The sequence below is a fragment of the Microcaecilia unicolor genome, unplaced genomic scaffold, assembly GCF_901765095.1.
Source record: "Microcaecilia unicolor unplaced genomic scaffold, aMicUni1.1, whole genome shotgun sequence".
NCBI lineage: Eukaryota > Metazoa > Chordata > Amphibia > Gymnophiona > Siphonopidae > Microcaecilia > Microcaecilia unicolor.
Window position 1 is genome coordinate 41 of NW_021963915.1, and position 14,286 is coordinate 14,326.

Genomic DNA, 14,286 nt, shown 5'->3' on the forward strand with positions numbered 1-14,286 from the left:
AACCAGGGAAATATATGTTTCAGCCCCTTCTGTGCAACCTCTCGTTTCTTGTCTCTTTTCCTCTAGATTTGTCAGTGTAATTCATCTAGGACAGGGCTGGGCAACTACGGTACTTGAGGGTCACAACCCAGTTGGGTTTTCAAGAGTTCCACAATGAATATGCATGAGATCTATTTGCATACAATGAAAGCAGTACATGCAAATCGATCTCATGCATATTCATATTCATTGTGGAAATCTTGAAAACCTGACTGGGTTGTGGCCCTCGAGGACCGTAGTTGCCCAGCCCCAATATGGGTCTTCTAATGTTTCTGGATCCCTTGTACACAGAGCAGTGCAGTGACCATTTATAGTCAGCTATACAGATTCCAGCTCTCTCAAGATCACCTTCCAAGGCCTCAGTTTGACTTATCATACGGATTAAAAAAAGGAGGAGGAGGACAGAGACAAAATCTTCACGGATAAGTCGCCAAACGAATGAGTGAGGCAAATACAAGGACCTTTATTGTAACAACACAGGCAACATGATTTGAATAGCAAAGGGCTTTGTAATTTTTGGATTCAAGTTTCCCTTTTTTTTTATCAACATTGGCTTCACAGGTTGCTGACCTCTGAAGCAGGCTCAGATGCCGAAACACAGCCGTGTCGGGTCCTTCAATGTGTTGTTACAATAAAGGTCCTTGAATATTGAATATCCTCTTTGTATTCGCCTCACTCATCGTTTGGTGTCTACTTATCCGTGAAGATTTTGTCTCTGTCCTCCTCCTCCTTTTTTTAATCCGTATGATAAGTCAACTGAGGCCTTGGAAGTGATCTTGAGAGAGCTGGAATCTGTATAGCTGACTATAAATGGTCACTGCACTGCTCTGTGTACAAGGGATCCAGAAACATTAGAAGACCCATATTGGGGCTGGGCAACTACGGTCCTCGAGGGCCACAACCCAGTCAGGTTTTCAAGATTTCCACAATGAATATGAATATGCATGAGATCGATTTGCATGTACTGCTTTCATTGTATGCAAATAGATCTCATGCATATTCATTGTGGAACTCTTGAAAACCCAACTGGGTTGTGACCCTCAAGTACCGTAGTTGCCCAGCCCTGTCCTAGATGAATTACACTGACAAATCTAGAGGAAAAGAGACAAGAAACGAGGAGGTTGCACAGAAGGGGCTGAAACATATATTTCCCTGGTTCCTTTTGGGGACAATGTCTCTAAATGGGTTATTTTTGCACATACCATTACAGTAATGAACCTCACTCTTAAGCCAGGGTATGTGGAGTATTATCTTAGTGTCTCAATTTACTGCGTTCCTTTTGTGGCATTCATTCAGTGCTTAATCTGTCTGTAGAGATGCTTCTTGTTGAATACAGTTAAATCCCTGTGTACGTCAAGGAAAGGGAAAGTGGGCTGAAGCGATTGAATGAATTCTCTCTTCACAGCAGGTGTAGAATAGCAAAATGCTTCTAGCCTCATTCGGTCTAATGATTAGACAATATATCAAAGGAATAATAAACCTGTCCCACTAAGGATAATTGCCAAGCGACATTCCTGTCTACCTGTTCTGATGAGCATTGGTTTGTGTACCAGCCAGCACCACTGCAGTTGTTTGCAGTGCTTCTGCAGTGCAGGATAATTTAACTAATTACATCTGATTATTGTAATTACAAAAAACAGATGATCCTATTTACTTCGTAAAACGATGGACAGCAAATAAGCAAGTGACTCAGCATCACTTTTCTGTGTTGTAATTCCTTTTATCTTTTTTGTTGTTTTCAAAGGTAAGAATGATGGTTCCGTTGGGGGCAGGCAGTACTTCAAGTGTAACCCAGGTTATGGTGTTCTCGTGAGGCCCAGTCGTGTGAAGAAAGCCACTGGGTCTGCTAGGAGGCGTAGCGCAGGAATGCGCCTGCAGGCAGGGACTTCACCCGAGAACCGAAAGACCAGTAGTTTGTCAAATTCAGCATCCAGCTTGAATTCACTGACAGCCATGGCCAAACCAGAAGGAGCATCATCTCTCCGACTTGAGGAGAAGAGCCAGAGGAAGCCAGAGAACAGAAAGTCCTGGGCTAACTGAGAGAAAGCAGATATGCCTGGTTATGTTCTTGTGGAAGAAACAGTGAACTGGTTGTGTGCTAGTATGGATTCTGAATTGATGAGAAGCCTAATGGCCCTGAAATATTCATATTTGTGTTGAGAGCTGCTATTTCTCCGTGGATAACCAGCATCTGCACTTCCCTCTGTCTGCATTACCATTTCTTGTCTGGGCTCAGGATATTGTTATTTTCCTGTTAAACGTAAATCATGGTATGTGTCTATAAATTGGACTACCTAAAGGCTCAAGCTCATGGCGTCAGCAGACTGGGCAGCTGCTTTATTTTCTATGAGAGCTGCAGCCTGCTGTTTTCCTCTTGCCTTTCTTTTCCAAATGCTGCTTCCCCTCCTTATTCATTCTTTTCTGCTGCAAAATAAAGATCAAAAATCACAATCCATTCCATAAACAAAGCAGATTCTGGGGAGAAACATTTGGCCCAGCATTAATATAGAAGCTGTTATTCTCCTATGACGGAGCAAAGAACATAAATTCTCCGGAATTGGTCTGGCCTAGACTTCATTTCACTGCCCTCAAAGACCACATCACGTGTGTGATTGGTTTTGGCGTATGGATCTTGATTGATTTTACAGTGTATGGACAAGCTTCTACATTAGGTAAATGCAGAATAATTAGGTAGGAAGGAGGGAGATGATTCTTTTCTGATTGGTTGTATTTCCATTTGGACCTTTGGTGGGGGATACAGGGGTATTGCCCCAGTGCTCAAGGTGCTATTTTTACAGAAACGGTTCAACATGACATCTGTGCGCTGGGGACCTCCATAGCCCCTGTTCAACTGTTTCAGCAATCACTTCAGCATCTTGCTGTTAATTTGCAAACAGTCTGCAGCAGATACGTTTTTAGTTAAAACAGGCTCTGTCATTTTAAAGTGATGGGCAAAGTGCATTTTTCTTTTTTGTTGCAATATGCAAAACAATTACATTGTATTTATTTAATTTATTATTTTTTGAATTTATGTAATGTGTGCGATTTACAATCATCCAACTGCTTGCAGTTCTGTACACATTCCAGCCGGCGCCCATAATACACTGCCCAATTTTGGGGGCTATGGCCACCTGCAGCCCATCAGCACAGCCTTGGCATTCATTGAGATTATTAAGTTCATTTCTTTTTAACTGGTTTGTAGTGCTTTGTTTTAAGGGCTGGATCACCTCCACTGGGTGTAGCTTAGTTTCCTTTGGGAATTTTTTAATGTGCTTAAGAAAATCCAAAACTTATTATGTAATGAGTTGAAGTATTTTGTTAAAAACCAAGCGGATACAAGCACGGTTCAGCCCAAGGCTCTGGACTCACTTGGCACAGGGATTGTAAATATGCATGAAGGAGGGCTGGATATGACTGCTTGAGATGTGGTTCTTTGCATGACTGTGCTGAAGTTGCATTGTGTTGACCTATAACACAGGTATACAGTATAATATATTCCAGTGCCTTAACATTGCAGATCACAGCATCAAAGGCTGATCTATAAAAGGGTAGAGCATGGTGTAAGTGCTGCCAGGTGCAACATTTTACACAGAATCATCAGATCAGAAATTTCATTTTTTTTAGGGGTTAATAAGTATTGCTTTATCTGTGCCAAGAGGCAGCTGTGTCTTTCTTTCATGTGGAACTAGTTTTAATGTTTGCAGGCAATATTCTGTAAAGGAGAACTTTGCACAACAGAGAGAAAATAAATTTAATTTTGGGATTTTGAACTTTGTAAAAAGATTTCCCTTTTTCTAATTGCAGAAGATGTTGAAAACATAACATTAAATTTTAATGTGCACTAAGCTGGTGAATCAAGGTTTAATTAATTTTAATAGAGTCCTTTCCACATTTCTTCTGTGTACTCGTTTTAAGTATTGCAGAATTTTTCGGGCATGGTCTCTAATTTATTTCAGTTCCATGCACAGAGACCTTTGTACAGTGCTTTTCAGCATTTACTTATTACAGCTTAACAGCTCACCGAGACACATGATCAGCTGATTTCATGGTTACATGCTCTGTTTAATTCTGGTGTGCCTCGAGCATAGACTGGTCTGCTCTGCTCATAATGGACTCTGTAAGATGAAACTGAAATAACCCACATCCAAAGAATCATTTTTTAAACCATTTGAAGACATGTATAATCATAAAGTCCTATGAGTGTGAACATCAGGAGTTTCCACCTTATAATATTTCTCCATCTCGAATACAATGCACATGTTTATAAGTCAAATCTTCATATGACCAATGATTCTTTGTCACAAATCTGTTATCTTCAAACGTAGTTTATAGTATTCCCTACCAAACATGTGGTAGTGTTTTGCCACGATCTACTGCCTGAACACATGTAATTTTTATTTATTTTGCATATATATTGTAAACCCCGCCTTCATTTATATGCATTTGGTTATCTTGACAACAGTGCTACAGGTGATCCCTAGTGTGAAGAAGTTTAATTGGACCAAATGTACAGTTACTCAGTGTGTCTTTTGCACTTGGCTAGCGTACACTTCAGATCACTAGTATATCTCCAAACCAGCCTCGTTTTCTTCCAGTCCTTCGATTTTTCGCTAATACAATCAAATCAATATTTAAAGTCAGCTACGAGAGTGTGTGTTTTTTTAAATGCAGTCACAGCATTTTAAAAATGTATATATTCAGCGCATCCGTCGTACGAGGCCAATGGCGCTGACTGTACATGGGCAGGACTTGCAGCTGCCGCTCCACATATAGCAAAATATTCATATTAGCTATATGGATAGAAGCTGAATATCACCGCTGTCTTTTTAGTAGGTGAATGCCTCACTTTACTGTTGCACTATCCAGATATGTGAGAGTGTTTGGAGGGAATTTCTGGCAGCACTGTTCACATAGTACCGGTTGAAAATTCACAGGTAGGAGACTTCCTCATTTATCAGTGGCCACTCAATGTGTTGAAATTAGCAACTAATCCATTCCACACTATATTGATTTTAACAATTGTACAGTGTATTTTAGCTAAACCTAACTCCCCCCCCCCCCCCCAAAAAAAAAAAGTATTTAAGCACCATGATCAGTGTTTATTTCAATGCTGAGTGTGGTATTTAAGGTTATACCTGGTTATTCAGTTGCGGCCAGTACCCAGATACAGATGCTGCGTATCTGGGTGTAACTTATCCGGGTATGGCCTGTATTCAGCTGTTTTGCTGTCCTAACTTGTCCAGATACTGATCTAGGTACTGGTGCTCGATGTTGGTAATACCTGGATAAGCCTGACTCAGCTCTGCCTTCAGACTGCCCTGGCACTATGCAGATGGCACTGAAACAGTAATGATTTTCAGTAGTGTTTTTTGGATGGTGTTGAAAATCAGTGGCTAGCCCAATATGTGGCATTTATCCGGTTAAGTGCGGCCAAATATTGAGTGATATTTTTCCAGCCTGGTGTCTGCATTAGAGATGGAAAAGTAAATTTAAAGTAAATGTACCTGCTAGATTTCTTTCAGTATCAACAAAGCTGTTCCTTGATTTTCCTCTTTGAATTGAATTCTTAGTTACTCTTTTTTTTTTTTTTTTTGTTTGGTTGGTTAATTCTAGTCTATTTTCTTATGGTCACAGTCCATGCTTTAAAAAGTCTTGTAAGTTCACTTTTTAGGCTCCATATACTATATTCATACTTTAAATGCTTCTGTGTGAGACATGCATAGCAATATAAGTAATAGCGCAGGAACGCCCTGATTTTAGTTTAGTAAATAATGAAGTGACCAAACAGTAAGCACTAATTCACTGCTTCCCAAACCTGGTTCTGGGGGCATCCCAGCCAGTCTGGTTTTTCAGGATACCCACAATGACTATTCCGAGAGAGATTTGCATGCATGCACTGCCTCCATGCAGATCTCTCTTGAATATCATTGTGGATATCCTGAAACCTGACTGGCTGGGGTGCTTCCAGGATCAGGTTTGGGAACCACTGCACTAATTGTTATCACACATATAAAACAAACTGAACAAAAGAGTTGTCTTGATGTTCTCTTGTTTTTAACGAACAATTGAGCCATCAAAAAAGAAAAATTGTTAGCTAGCACTGATGCATTAAATGAAAAGGGAGAGGAGGAGTAAAGGCAACAGGCCATGAGACAGTTTGTATGGTCTGCCTTTGAAATGTGCAGTGCTGTTATAGAAAGGCAATTTGCAGTAACATACTGGCCTAAATTGCTATTCATAGATGATGATTCCACATTGGCCACTTAAGTAATTTCCAACATCAGTCCTTCCACCATTTAATAAAAGTCTCTAAAGACACTTTCATCTGCTTTGAAAACCTATTATTTCCTGCATGCGTTCCCTTCTGTTGAATGTTAGATGGGCCATTTTAGTTGGACTGGAGGTCTCCGATGGCACTCCCCTACCTTCCTATTGTATTGTACAGTTTGTTACTTCCTTTTTAAGTTATAATTTGACTTTTTAAACTGATTGTATTATAGGCTTCCTTGTGCGTTCTTCACTTTTATACTATAAACTGGTTAGATATATTTTTATTTGCAGTACATTAAATAAAGATAAAATTTGAAATCATGATTATGCATAATGCTTGGATTGGCCGCTGTCGTGGACAGGATGCTGGCTCGATGGACCTTTGGTCTTTCCCATTGTGGCATTACTTATGTACTTACTTATGGATGTACATATTACGTCATATTGAGGTGTGTCAGTCTTGTTTTAGTTCATGTGAATAACCAGTACGGTAGATACTTTGAGAAAGATGAGGTTGGCCTATCCAGTCTGTCTTGCCTTGGCTACAACACCTACCGAAGGATATCTTCTGGTTGTCAGCACTACAAACTCAACTGCCTGCACTTCTTTCGTTTTGGAGATTATCCTTCCTTGTTCTGAGCACTGCCTGCTTTGCAAAGAATTTATTACAGCTGTCGGCTGTACATGCAGGACCAAGATCTTTTTATGTAAGTCGCTCTTGTCTCACCTTTTAGATCATTTACTGTCATTGGTAAATGATCATATAAGCTTCCAGCAACAAGCAGGCACTTCATTTCTTGTACCCACTGTCTCCCAATTCAAATTAACCCTTGCTCTGTATCTGTTCCAAGCATACTTAAATTCTCTCAGTTTTGGTATCTTCTGCCTCAGCTAGTAGATTATACCAAGCATCCACCACCATCTTGGTGTTCCTCTGAGCCACCATCCCTCCAACACATGATTCTTATTCCATGAACTTTTTTTTCTATGAAAAAATGTACCTCTCTTCTTATTGAAGCCTGATAAGTATTTGCATGTTTCTAGCATATTCCCCCTTTCCATTCTCTCTCAAAAGATGTGTTTTGAGTGCCTCTCTGTATATGGTTTGTGGTGCTGGAACTGAACACAGTACTTAGTGTGAGGTTTCACTAATGATCTACACAGGCATATTACCACCTCCATTTCCTGTGTTTATGCATCCAGACTTTCCCTGTTGCTTGATTACATTAACTAGCAATATTCAAGCCTTCTTAATGATTTCTCCTTGGGTCCTTTGCTGTTAATAGTTACCTGTTCTTGACCTCCTAGTGAATAAGTGACTTATTTTTGTATCCAGGATTCAGTATTTTGCACTTTTGTTTTGTACTTGAAACATAATTCCCAAGCCCTTGCTCATTTCAGTTTCTTTTTTTTCCTACCACTCACGATCTTTACCCTGTTAGATTTTTGTATCATCTGTTTTTCCATCAAGTCCCTCTGCAATATTGCTAATATTCCTGGTGCTTGACAGAATCTCACATCTGAATGTGTTTGATTAAAACTTGTATGAACTATATGAAATGTTTTCCTTTGTGTGGAGGAATTAAACTTGATTTATATTTTCCTAGTATAATGGAAAATATTTTTTTAAGTATATAATACTTGGAAAACTATGGCAGTTGAAAAAAATTTCATATCTTAAGAAGCCTGTAATGCAGGCCAGGTCTCACATTTTGAAGGTTTATGTACTGCACGTTTACTGAATCCACTGTACTTACTAACCACACCCACTGCATGAATTTTATTCTGCTTTTATGTGTATTATAGGTGAATATGAGACCAGGAAGTTGTCCACTGTACATTTAAGGGACACCACAAATAATTACACAGTAGTAAGAATTTGACTCAGGTCATGCCATTTTAGTGATTCATGTAAAGGGCCATGGATTTGATATACCGCCTTTCTATGGTACAACCAAATCAGTTTACATTTTTTTTTTAATTATGTCCAGGTACCTTCCCTGTCCTTAATGGGCTCAGGTCCTAAGTTTTGTACCTGCGGCAATGGAGGGTTAAGTGACTTGCCCAGAGTCACAAGGAGCTGAAGTGGGAATTGAACCCCAGTTCCCCAGATTCTCAGCACTAACCATTAGGCTACTCGGCAACTCTGTGTGCATTTACAGCATTTTAATCCTGACCTAAAATAGAACTTTAATTTTCATAAGTGTATTTTCTATACATATAGCGTTTTTTCATCTCTTGACTAGTAACAAGTCTTTTGTGGTGTAGTATTGTCTCTTTGACAATACTGCCACCTCACATTTAAATGAAGGCAAAAAGTGAGAGTCACTGTGCTCTGAAAGGGCCAACTTAAAGCATTCATAACTGCGTTGCAGCAGCTCCCATTGGAAAGAGGGGATAGGTCCAGCTAAAAGCTACGAGGACGATGCCAAGAAAAGGAATAGTTATTTAAGGATGTTTGAGAGGGCTCTTCTGCACGTCCCACACATGCAAATGTATGATCTCGTCTGTTTACTTCCTGAAAATCAGTTGCATTTTTTGGTCGAAACAAAACCCACAGAGCTTTCAGATATTGACTCACTTCCACAGAATAATTTTTATTTTAATAAAAGCCACTCGTAGTTTAAGTTTGAAAAAGAGAATGTGGTTGAGCTGCCAATAGTAGAAATGATTTCAAAATCTATGGCAGTGTTAAGAACCTAGACATTAGCCTCCTCTCAGAATTCTCTGCAGTTTACGATCCTCCTCTGCATTGTTAATGTCGATTTCTTGGGGAAGTCTCCAAGTTAAATTCTATCTATCTTTGCGTATTAGTCTCACCTCATCAGCTGTATGCCACTGGTATTTTGCCTTCAATCGTGCAACAGCACAAGGGCTTTCCAACTAGCAATTGGTATCTTTCAGCATCTCATGATCTCACCGTGTTATTTCCCTGTAATCACCAGGTCTCATTCTATAACTTGTATATATGTCTTCACTCTTCTTGAAAAATGTTTGAGGAACATAGGTGGAAAATGTCAGTGGGTAGAGAGAGCTGTCAGTGGGAATTGAGGCGATAAAGCCACCTAATCAGACTGTCTTCTGAAAAGTAATGAACAAGAGTGATTAGTATGCTGCACGGTTTCAATTAATTATTTTAGACTTTTAATGCACTTTATTTACATATGGGGTAGTATTCTTCCCTTACAAATCTGGGACACCTGGGGGTTCATTTTATAAACGTCCACGTGTAAACCTTTTATACAATTATGTGGCAGTATAGAAATATATATGGATGTGTGCCTTGTATAAGTCCAACCAAGCAAGTAGGCAAGAGGTCTGTTAATTCCCAAAGGAGAGAAATATTGGAAGCAGACCTGATCAAATGTAGATAAAATGAATTAGATGATTGAATTAAAATAACACCTGACAAATGTTTAGGGAGGAGCAGGGGTAGAATTGTGATGTATGTGCCTATTTTACAAAATACAAGTCAAGCAAACACAGCAAAGGTGACACAAAAAAAATGGAGCTAGATTATATTTAAATCATACAGGAAATTTTATTTAAACATCCAATAAACTAGACACAAATCGTGTTTCAGCCACAGCAGCCTGTTTCAGGAGTCTTCAAATGGATGTGTTCTAACACTCGAGCTCTCAAATGTAGCACCAGATATCAATGCACGAGTGAACGAGCAGTTATGATTCTCTGGGAGACAGCATTGCATGTTTCAAAGGTGCCTTGATATAAAATTGACCTTAAAATTAGGAAACTTTCTGAACGCTTCACAGAGGCCTATTATAAATCGGGCCCCTACTGTATATTTGGTACCATTAATAATATTTTTTCCATTAAGGGAAGTGGCCATTTACTTGGATGACTTCTGCATGCTAGAAGTTTCTACGCATGTTGAATACAGTTTCCAAAGACTTTTATTTAAATAACCAAGTAGTCACCAGCCTGCATTGCCCTGGTTGAAAATTGCCTCCCCCCTTCCCCGTCTCACCCCAGTATAGCAACTACAATTTCACTGAGACTGTCATGCATTTAATGCCATGCACATAGAATGGAATTCCTTCAGATTAAAAGAAAGTTATTAAATGTTGGTTTTCTTGCAAAATGTCTATATACATTGTAATATCAAAAAGTTAATATTCCAATCATTCCCTGGAACATTTAATAGATGATTGTTTAGGCTTGCTTGGTGACTCAGTAGTACTGCTGTATATTGCCATGTGAAGGATCCTAATTTAATCCATGAGTTGGATCTTTTCACTCCTTGTATTGACTGAGGGTGTAGAATGCTAAGGAGGCAGTATTCACAGTCCTCGAGAGAAAGGAGAGACGGTCATGCTCTTGCTAAATGGTAATACCTAGTGGCCAGATTTAAGACACTGTGATTATAGCCCCTGACTCAGGACTGTCTCTGTAGTAACTATCTGTAGTGAGGGGCTATAAAACAAGGGGAAAATCTGAGGAGTTGCAAATGAAAGTTTGTGGTGCCAGATCCTAGCTCTGATTCAAATGAGATGGAAATACTAATCCTGGAGAAACTCTGTTGGGGGGGGGGGGGGGATTCTGTGCACAATATTTTACAATTTGCATATTTGTGGCATAGTATTTCTCCTGGAGTCCTATAAAAAAAATGATAAGGCAGGGCCTCTCCCAGGCCTAACTTCAGATGGCTGCCCTTTCCCCTTGGCTTGCTCAGGGCTCATCTTGTCTTCCTGTGGCTTGACTGTCCCCTTCCCAACTTGCTATCTACTGTTCCCAAAGTTCAACCCTCCCTGCCTCCATTACCCACCCCCAGGTTTGACATCCTTACCCATGCTAGTATGTCTTGACTCTCCAGCGGTGGGACCCTGCTGCTTCTCCCTTGCTCTTATCTGCAGGCCATTTGCTCCCCTCGCCTCTTCCAGCTATGCTGGCTCTTCTAGGGTGCATAGGCTGACACAACTGCTGTTTCCAGCTTCGTAGACCCATACCTCCCTCTGGTCCACATGGGTCTCTTCAGGTCTGCACACACTGACACTGTTGCTCTCTGCCTGTTCTTTCAGGTCACTTGATGAACAGCACACCTGGCAAGGTGTTTTTTTTTAACTAGCTGGATTACTTTTGGGATTGGATTTAGCTCGTACCTTTTCTGTGGTAATTCAAGGCGAGGTACATTCAGGTGCACTATAGATGATTGATTATTTTATTTGGGGGAATAAAATGATATAAAATGTTAATTTTCATAATGTTCTCTCAGGTGAGAGCTCTAAATAAACTAATCTTACTGTGTAATGTAGAAAAAGGAAGATGTGGGTGTGTGTTCTTGTAGACTGAGGATACAGTAGGCAGTGAGATGTCTTCACCTGGCATAGAAACCCTTTTATATCTGAAAATGAATTCTATTTGCAATTAGCTGAAATCACAATTAAAAATGAGGGAGAAAAATAATGAGCATCATCCAAAGCTTTAGTGGATCTTACACATAGTCTGGTGTCCTAAACCAATTCCTCTTTCGCCATTGAATGATTTTCTGCCTCCATTGCTGATAGCAGCACCGCTCAGTGCCTCATTCTGGTTTGTATTGAGTGTTTGAAGGATCTTACTGTATAATGGGTCATGTTCTAAAGGTCTGTGTGAAGGAATGAAACCACTGTGGATGTGAGGAAGCAGCAGAATTTGTGGCACATGTACAAAGGGGAGCCAGAGGCAATGAACTTAAATTCTTGCACTGTTTTTGGTATCTTCTACCTCAGCTAGTAGATTATACCAAGCATCCACCACCATCTCTGTAAACAAACGTATCTTCTGAGTCACCCTCCCTCCAAAACATGATTCTTATTCCATGAACTTCTTTTTCTATGAAAAAGTACTTTATTAAAGCCTGATAAATATTTGCATGTTTCTAGCATATTCCCCCTTTCCGGTCTTTCGTCCAGAGATGTCTTTTGAGTGCCTCTCTTGTGTATGGTTTGTGGTTCAGGGCCTTCTTTGAACTGCTTACATCCTTAAAAGGGCAATGAACATTAAAAACAGTACCCTTTTGTTTTGGAGCTTACTGTGGGAAATGCTCAGGCATCCTGTGATAATTTTCTGATCTGTACATGCAAACCACACACTAAAATATTTGTCTACTTTATTTCAAAGGAGGTGGCGTAGGCATTTCTGTGCGCATCAGTGCAGCTACATTACCACGCACTAACTGATTAGCGCAGGATTAGTCAAGTGAGCCTTTACCACCTATGAAAAGGTGTTCAGTAAGTGACACACACACTAATATGGAGTGGAGGAGTGGCCTAGTGGTTAGCATGGTGGACTTTGGTCCTGGGAAACTGGGTTCAATTCCCACTTGCAGGCACAGGCAGCTCTTGTGACTCTGGGCAAGTCACTTAACCCTCCATTGCCCCAGGTACAAATAAGTACCTGTATATAATATGTAAGCTGCATTGAACCTGCTATGAGTGGGAAAGCACAGGGACTACTTCAACTTACTCCTCACCGGCTCCCACTTAGCCATCTATCCCCCTTCCAATCTGTTCAGAACTCTGCTGCACGTCTCATATTCCGCCAGAACCGATATACTCATATCACCCCTCTCCTCAGGTCACTTCACTGGCTTCCAATCAGATACCGCATTCAATTCAAGCTTCTACTTCTTACCTACAAATGCACTCAGTCTGCTGCTCCTCACTATCTTTCTACCCTCATCTCCCCTTACGTTCCCGCCCGTAACCTCCGTTCACAGGATAAATCCCTCCTCTCAGTACCCTTCTCCACCCACCGCCAACTCCAGGGTCCGCTCATTCTGCCTCGCCTCACCTCACCCTAGGCTTGGAACAACCTTCCTGAGCCCTTACTCCAAGCCCCCCTCCCTGCCCGTCTTCAAGTCTTTGCTTTAAAGCCCACCTCTTCAATGCTGCGTTCGGCACCTAACCCTTACCGTTCAGTGAATCCAGACTGCCCCAATTGACTGCCCCTATCGGGAACCGACCGTTCACTTGTCTATTAGATTGTAAGCTCTTTGAGCAGGGACTGTCTCTCTTTGTTAAATTGTACAGCGCTGCGTAACCCTAGTAGCGCTCTAGAAATGTTAAGTAGTAGTAGTAGTTACTGTCCATGTGCTAATGGCAACATCGGCCATTTTACTGCTGTGGTAAAATGGCCTTAGCATGTGGGAAAACCCTGTGTAAGGCCACTTTATACCACAGCTTAGTAAAATAAATCCATTAAGAAATCGTTTTTGACAAGATACTGTGCCATGCCTGCAGCAGTTGCCACAGTCTGCTTACTAAAGACGACATTCACTTGGTGTATGCTCACTAAAGTCTAATCCCATGTTTGACATTCATCCTCCCATATGTTCCTCAGTAATGCTTTGCAATGGGAGGGTTTATGTGGCCATTGCATTGGTCCCGAAATGTGTCCAGTTCTCTGAACTAATATGAAAAGTGCCTTATCCGTCACAGTGTTTCTCTGTTCAGCTTAGTATCCACAAAATATCTGACAATACAAGCTGGAGTTGTAAAATAAGAACCTAACTTTTGTAAGATCTTGCCTTTATTCCTTGCTGATTTCATGCTGTCTTTATTTTTAATGTCGGTCTTCCAAAAGTACTCAAGAATTTGTGAACTCAGTGCCTTGTGAGTATAACCTATTATCTACAGATGCTCAGGAGTTTATTGATTTTGCCACAAAACTAACGCAACATGCAAACTTTAGTGCTATTTGATAAGTCATTGAAACTGGCTGCAAGCTTATTGGGGGAGCAAATATGACATTTCTGTTATCTTGTGCTTCTGTGGTAGTAGGTTCATCAATTCCTTTCAACTCTACCCACTTTTTTTGCCATCATATCCTCTGGGCTTTAGGCTCAGTCAGGAAACACATTTCTGTTGGTCTGCAAAACTATGAAACTTCATCTAGAAACTACTCTTATTCTCCCCACACACATACACGCACACGCATTTTTGACCCCTATAATCTATCCAAGTTATTGCCAGCATC

At 40.5% G+C, this 14,286-nt stretch overlaps 1 long non-coding RNA gene across 1 annotated transcript; it reads right to left on the reverse strand.

The window, feature by feature from the left end:
• Positions 1-342: 342 nt before the first annotated feature.
• On the reverse strand, positions 343-11,615 carry LOC115459757. Its single transcript, XR_003940329.1, has 3 exons — positions 11,471-11,615; positions 3,930-3,936; positions 343-357 (listed from the first exon to the last, which is right to left on the reverse strand). It is a non-coding gene; the product is annotated as an uncharacterized LOC115459757 (long non-coding RNA).
• Between the last annotated feature and the right edge of the window lie 2,671 nt (positions 11,616-14,286).